Here is a 7,407-nt window from a genome sequence, read left to right on the forward strand (position 1 = left end):
AAGGAAAAAAGAAAAAAGTATAGACTCAAAACACCAAAATTTGCAACACTACACCATACAATAACTCGTATGCTATCTTGAGGTCTTTCATGAAATTTCAGGATCGTTTTGCACCCAGTAACGAATATCAGGCATATTGATGATGTGAGACAAATGAAAGTGGGATTCGTCGCTTGTGAGGAGAACAATATCATTGTGAAGGATATAATCACAGCAGTTTTTCTCAGCCACATTCATGAAGTCCTTGAACAATCATCGTTTTGTATGAACTGAACTTGAGATCGGAGCGCAAAATTCTCCCAACATATTGATTAGACAATCCCAGAGCAGAAGCATGCTTACACACTGGACGTCTCATTGGGCGGATATTTTATGTCATTCGAATGCTTCGAGCTCTTCCGGTGGTTTTTGTTTTAGCGCTACACAGACCATACACACACACACACACACACACACACACACGCACGCACGCACACACTCACATGCACACGCACGCACCTACGCACATAATACATACATATACTATTAAAGCGCACGCACACACACATATATGTATGTATATACATATATGTCTATAGATAGATAGATAGATAGATAGATAGATAGATAGAAAGAAAATACTAAATATATATATATATATATATATATATATATATATATATATATATATATAAATGCTGAAATTCCCGACTGACGGTGAATTTTTAAAATTCTTCCCATATGCATATCTTGCCACTTGAATCCAGGATATGTGCAGGAAAAACAGTTGTATGTATGTTGGGCTGTATGTGGGGGGTGGGGTGTAATGATGGTAACTAACGTTTAGAGGTAAGAAATAAACTATTACGCAGTCAATTGAACACAATTCATATCGTTTTCTACTGCTGTTATTGCCTGATGGTTTTATTGGTTTACGTAATGATTTCGTTTCATTATGAGTCAACCACCGATAAGCATTGCGGAAATATGTAATCTAGCAACATGCTTATTTATGAAAGGTGTGTTCTAAGTTCACTAATATATTAGTGTATAATGTTGGTTTTTAAAATTTAAGATGTTGAGCTGACAGAATCGTTAGCACGCCATACAAAAATGCTTAGCAGTATTTCGTTCGTCTTTACGTTTTGAGTTCAAGATTTACTGAAGGCCCAATTTACCTCTTTTTATCATTTACATGTCGATAAAATAATTACCATTTGAGCACTGGTGTCAATGCAATCGACTTATTCCCTCCCCTGAAATTGCTGGCCTTGTTCCTAAATCTGAAATAAATATTGGTTTTTAACTTTGGCACAAGGCCAGCAATTTTTTTGTGGGGATGGTGTTAAGTCGATTATTAGTGAATGATATTCCTTTGTACTCTTGACACGAGGACTGAAATTTTGGGAGAATGCAGATAATCGATTAAATGGACACCAATGATCAACAGGTACTTATTTTATAGAACCCAAAAGAATGAAAAGTAAAGTCGACCTCGGTGGAATAGATCTCAGAATGTCAAAACAGATGAAATGCCGCGAAGCATTTTACCCGGCGTGTTAACGATTCTGCCAGCTGGTTTCTTTATATTAGTTTATGATATTGGTTCCGAATTTTGGTTCAAGACCAACGATTTCGGGGAAGACGCAAGTCAATTATATCGACCTCTGTGTTCAACTGGTACTTATTTTATCAACCCCCAAAAGGATGAAAGTCAAAGTTGACCTCGATGATATTTAAACTCAAAACGTACTGACGGACGAAATGCCGCTAAGCATTTCGCTCGGCTTGCTAATGATTTAGCTAGTTCGCCGCCTTATATTGGTTTCAAATATATACTTATTTTTTCGACCTCGAAAGGATGATAGAAAAAAAAACGGACGAAATGCGGTTAAGCATTTTGCTCCGCTGCCTTATATTAATTTATATTACCATACCTTCAGTTTTTCTATTTGCTTTGTTAATTATAAACGTCAGAAACCGCATTCTATTGATGTGTATGTGTGTGTTTTCTTTGTGACCAAATGGTTAAGATGTTCGTTTCAAAACCAAGAGGTCCCGTATAAGATCTCACTGCTAGGTACATTAGGCAACTTTTTCAAATATCTCCAATGATAGTGTCGAGTGAAATTTGTTATTTTTTAAAGCACTTAGCCAGCAATTATTGAGAAGACTTATAATCAAATGCATTCCAGTCGTGACCATCTCATCTCTTACTTATACCATGCACCACATTGTATGTATGTATGTATGTATGTATGTATGTATGCATGTATGCGTATGAGTAAGTACCTTTTTAGCTTTAAGCTTTCAATGTAAAGTACACAAGCATTTCTTTACTTTTGATTCAAAGTGTGCCAGTGGCCTTTTAATTGCTCTGAGTTAGGAAGCGAATTTTTCCCACGAGAGTTCCGGGCCCCAGTTATGAACTCATTTGCATACAGCTAATCAGAGCTCAACTTTCAAACTAATTTATGAGCGCATAAGTGATGGACGATAAGATAAGGTCACTTGGGTAAGGAATGACCATGCTTCTTTTCTCCTTTAATAATTAATAATGCTTGTTGTTCTTGTTCTTGTTTCAACTATGGCTGCCTCTGCGTAGTTATTTGTGTTGTTGTTTACTTTGTAAAACAGTAAGGGGAGAGGGTTGCTAGCACATCACCTTCTACCCACGTTTTTCTCAACTACATCTTTACCATATGGAGCCCTAACAAAATCCAATAATAGGTATAGATGCAACTCTATCTAAAATCAGGTATAACTTGGCGATCGGTCGACTTACAACACTTTTCTTCGTCTTGAGTTTACTTGGTAGAATGTGTTTTTAACTTGATAACAAGGTCAAGGTGAACTCTGATTGGCTGTATGCAAATGATTTCATTGCTGGGGTCCTGAACTCGCCTGTGAAAAAAATTTCACTGTTAGGAAGGAAATCACGAAAGTCTGACAATCACAGTAATAATGTGTATTTATCTTTTTATTTTTACTTCTTTCAGTCATTTGACTGCGGCCATGCTGGGCACCGCCTTGTAGAGTTTTAGTCGAGCATATCGACCACAGGACTTACTTTTTTAAGCCTGGTACTTATTCTATCGGTCTGTTGCCGAACCGCTAAGTTACGGAGGCGCAAACACACCAACACTCGCTGTTAAGCGGTGGTGTGGGACAAACACAGACACAAGCACACACACACACACACACACACACACACACACATACATGTATGTATGTGTGTATGTATGTATGTATGATGTATATCCATGTGTCTGTGTTTATTCTATATACGACGGCTTTCTTTCAGTTTTCATCTACCAAATCTATTAAATTCACTCACAAGGTTCTGGTCAGCCCGAGGTTATAGTAAAAGACACTTGCCCAATGTTCCACACAATGGGACTGAATCCGAAACCATGTGGCTTCTCGCCACACAGCCACGCCTGCGCCTGTGTTCAATATTATGTACAATAGGGCGACGAGCTGGCAGAATCGTTAGCACGCCGGGCGAAATGCTTAGCCGTATTTCGTGTGCCAGTATTTCGCTCTGAGTTCAAATTCCGCCGAGGTCGACTTTGCCTTTCATCCTTTCGTGGTTGATTAAATAAGTACCAGTTACCCATTGGGGTCGATGTAATATCCCTTTGTCTGTCCACTCTATGATTAGCCCCCGATGGGCAATAAAGAAATAAATATTATGTACCATGTTATATACACCCTGATCGGTGGTTTTGCTCCTATCAAACATGTCTTGATTATAGGGAGAAAAAAGAAACAAATAAAAAAATAAACAGAAAACAAGATGCCTGTTCATTGTGCGGTCTACCTGGCCATTTACACCCCAGTATACAGTCTATCCCTAACCCGAAACCCTAATCGTAACTCCAAGCCCTAATCCTGATCCTTGCTCTAACCCTAAACCCTAATCCTAATCCTAACCCTAACTCTTAACCCTAACTCTAACCCTAAATCCGATCAGATCATTTCACAGGTTGTTAGTTGTGTGTGTCAGCCGGCCATAGAATTACCTAAGCATAAGAGTACAACACAGCTTTTTATAGTTCTTCGCTTGAAAATCCGTGTTACACGCGCGCGCGCGCAGTATAATCTGATTTGAGATAAAAGCGATAAAAAGTTGAAAGCAATACATTTGACATTGTCATGGTTTTGATACTTAATACGGTGGTAGGGATGAATTTATGGTATGATAAAGAAATTAAATGAAAGGACATGTTTTTATTGAAAATAACGACAAATCAAGTCATGGGAAAAAGACTCCGCGCACATTCAGAAGTACAAATGTATGTCAAAACAGGTGTGACTTTATGACTACATATTGCTTTGTTATATGATAAAATAAGCACAGTGTATAAAATTACCTTCGTTGCTAACACGAGCCTGCCAACAATAATACATGACGTAACTATTTTTTGATCTTCGTTCATACAGACTATTTTCATACGATTACGATGTCTCCACACACACAAACACACACACACACACACACACACACACACACACACACACACACACACTCACACACACACACACAAACATACTTTTTTGTCACAATACGCGCGCGCACATTTCGCCGAAAGTAACATTTACAAAATCTGAATGTAGCGAAACACATTCAAACTCGTTCAAATCCTAGTCAACTATTAAAATGGGCAGCTATCCACAATACCGAAATTAACATACCACTATGCATCTACAGTATAATGGCGAAGATGACAGCAGCTATTGTTTTATGAGTAGGGATCCGAACCCCAACAGTAAGATATTCAAGTAGGCATCACGAGTGAGACACCACAGTTTCACATGATTAATCTATAAATTAACTAACCAGCGTAAAGCTGTGGCATGATATGGCTCCTCATATGATCTAAAAATTTGTCTCTTTTTTATCTTACAAAAACTGTTTGGCGCCTAACTCAGTCAGACGGTCTCCGCAAACTTCTAAGTGTAAACGGCATCGGTCATTCGTATAAACTACCTTAGGCACTCACAGAAGAGAGACTGCTAAGACCAGACCATTTGCGGCATTTGGATAGATCACTTCGAACAAGAAACAACTTCTGACACACACAGACGCGGTGCCACAGTTAGCTCTCTACAAGACATAGCACAGTTCTCTCATCCCAGTTTGCGGATTTATTATCAGCATTGTTCTTTTGTAAACATCCAACGCAATAAATCATGCCTGGCAATAAATACGCTAAAATTTAAAAGTTTGTGAGTTGCTTCTTTTATTATATACGCTGCTAGCTCGATCACATGACGATGGTCTCCACCACAACCAAACATTGTCTTCGCGAGATGCAACCAAGTCAGAGCAAGGATACAGGAAATTAATATGCAATCATGAATGTATTGAGCAGTTGACAATCAAGTAATTGAAGAGTCCAAATATTTGGAATGAGTTGGAATGGAATATTAGAATTAGATTTTGATCTTGAAGGAAACACCTTGCATGTCAGAGTCAAGTGGGTGTGAAAAAAAAAATTTTCGTTTACCTTCGTTCAGTTATTGAACTGCGAATATGCTGGGGTTCCGCTTTGAAGAGTTTAGTCGAACAAACCGACCCCAGGACTTTTCTTTTTTAAGTCTGGTACTCATTCTGTTGGTTCTCTTTTGCCAAATTGCTACGTTACAGGTGGTTCTAGGTCAACTGTCCGACGAGCAATTGCCTGATGGACAACTGCCCGGTGGACAACTACTCGACAGACAACTGCCCGATGAACAATTGCCCGATAGGGACAACTATCCAATAGATATCTACCCGACAGACACTTTCACTTTATCTTATCTGTCATTCATTTCACTTCATCTGTCATTTCGGCGAATCTTCCTGTACTCAAAAATTGTATTTTCCCCCAGCTTGCTGTAGTAAAGAACAATCAGTTATCGAAATGCCTTGGCTTTTGTGCCAGCAGACAATGTTGCGACAGCATTTGAGCAATTACAAGAAAATTTGTGTCAATCATTGGTTACTTTAACGACGGCGTAACAGAGGCAACCCACTCTTTCCTATTCGTATGTGGAACATGTATGACTGCAGATGCAATGATTTACCACGAACAATTAATTCCTTAGAGGGATGGCATAACCATTTACAGGCGAATATAACGTCATCTAAATATCTGGCGTTTTCTTCATGTATTGAAGATGGAACAAGCACTTAACGACACGGCCATCAACCAAATGCTGGCAGGACATCTACCTTCACCCAAAAAGAAAAAAATATCAAGATTTAACGAAAAACATTGCAATTGTCCGTCGGGCACTTGTCCTTCGGGATCTTGTCAGTCAGGCAGTTGTCCAGATACCGTTACGAGGATATAAGTGCATATAAATTCCAGGATATACGCGTATACGTTTCTCTCTCGCGCTCTCTCTCTCTCTCTCTCTCTTGATATATGTATGTATGTATGTATGTATGTATGTATACGCATAGACATACTCAAACACGCACACACAAGGAAGCAGAGGTACACATACAAATACACACACACACATACACACAAACATATGCATACATACAATGTATTTGGTGAAAAATTTGTGGCGGTGTATTGAACAGATTTTCACCAAATTTGGCAAAAATATTCATAACCCTAACCCTAAAACCCGGGCCCTAACCCTAAAACCCTAAAGCTAAAACAAGTACAAACGTACGAACGATGTCATAAATAACAGTACCGCCGATCGTTGTTGTTGACAAACAGCGGCAGTAATTTTATTCAAGGGAAAATATCCCATTACACCGCCACAACGTGTTGTTGACAAACCACAGCAGTAATTGTTTTCACCCAATAGACGTAAGTGATTGGTTGAAATTACCGAAATACAACAACTTTTAACATTAAATAACTTCGAATATAAATTTTTTTCTCTGTTCTATAAGACAAAATATACAAGTATACGAAGTTTTAAGGTGTTTCGGTAGAAAACACACTAAATAAAAACTAAATAAAAAATGGTGTCCGCCAAATCAGAAGGATCTCAGCAGTCATTTTATTCAAGGGAAAAGATCCCATTACACCGTCACAACGTGTTGTTGACAAACCACAGCAGTAATTGTTTTCACCTCAATAAACGTCAGTGATTGGTTGAAATTACAGAAATACGACAAATTTAACACGAAATAACTTCAAAAATATAAACTTTCCTCAACAACACTAAGAGTAAAAGATGTTTTATATGACACATTCTACCAGTGTCCCAAGTTTGAAAGTGTTTCGTTAGAAAACAAATGGTGTCCGCCAAATCAGAAAGATTCAGTTAAACTTATTTTGCAATTCCCGTGCGTATTTATCAGCTTTGTTCTTGTTGATAGGAATTATCAACAACTTTTCCTGTGATCATGATTTAACAAGACATACAGAAGTATGCTAAAGATCGGACATAATCTCCTGTGGGCAAGAAATG

The sequence above is a fragment of the Octopus bimaculoides genome, chromosome 7 (assembly GCF_046866305.1).
Source record: "Octopus bimaculoides isolate indiv1 chromosome 7, ASM4686630v1, whole genome shotgun sequence".
Classification (NCBI taxonomy): domain Eukaryota; kingdom Metazoa; phylum Mollusca; class Cephalopoda; order Octopoda; family Octopodidae; genus Octopus; species Octopus bimaculoides.